The sequence below is a fragment of the Penaeus monodon genome, chromosome 28 (genome assembly GCF_015228065.2).
Source record: "Penaeus monodon isolate SGIC_2016 chromosome 28, NSTDA_Pmon_1, whole genome shotgun sequence".
NCBI classification, from domain to species: Eukaryota; Metazoa; Arthropoda; class Malacostraca; order Decapoda; family Penaeidae; genus Penaeus; species Penaeus monodon.
In genome coordinates, this window is record NC_051413.1 from 33,855,741 (window position 1) to 33,856,056 (window position 316).

At 43.7% G+C, this 316-nt stretch overlaps 1 protein-coding gene across 1 annotated transcript in view; it reads left to right on the forward strand.

Annotated features, from left to right (window-relative positions):
* The first annotated feature begins 142 nt into the window (after positions 1–142).
* LOC119591184 (derlin-1-like) overlaps positions 143–316 on the forward strand; it is a 15,673-nt gene continuing 15,499 nt past the window's right edge. The window contains exon 1 of the mRNA XM_037939895.1: positions 143–299. The gene's annotated coding sequence lies outside the window, so the exon portion shown is untranslated. The remainder of the gene's footprint in view (positions 300–316) is intronic.

A 316-nucleotide genomic window follows, 5' to 3' on the forward strand; every position in this document is an offset into this window, starting at 1 on the left:
TTGATACCAAATGCGTCAAAGCCAAAAAAAAAGAAAACTCGCCCCAAACCTAAATAAAAACACCTAAAAAAAAAAGAAACCAACCCAAAATAAACAAAATCCCCCCAAAATAACAAAAATTGAACAAATAGAATAAATAAACGTCTCCCTCTCTCTCTCTAGCAGATGCGTCGAGAGGCAGCGAGGGACACGTCGATGCAAACAATGCCTCCGCCGCTGGTCCTCTGACGCCCGTTTTCGCCTTATTTCCCGTTAGTTCCGAGTGCGTGGAGGTCGTAGCTCCCTGTTTTTTTTTCTGGGTAAGGAGAGTCGTTCT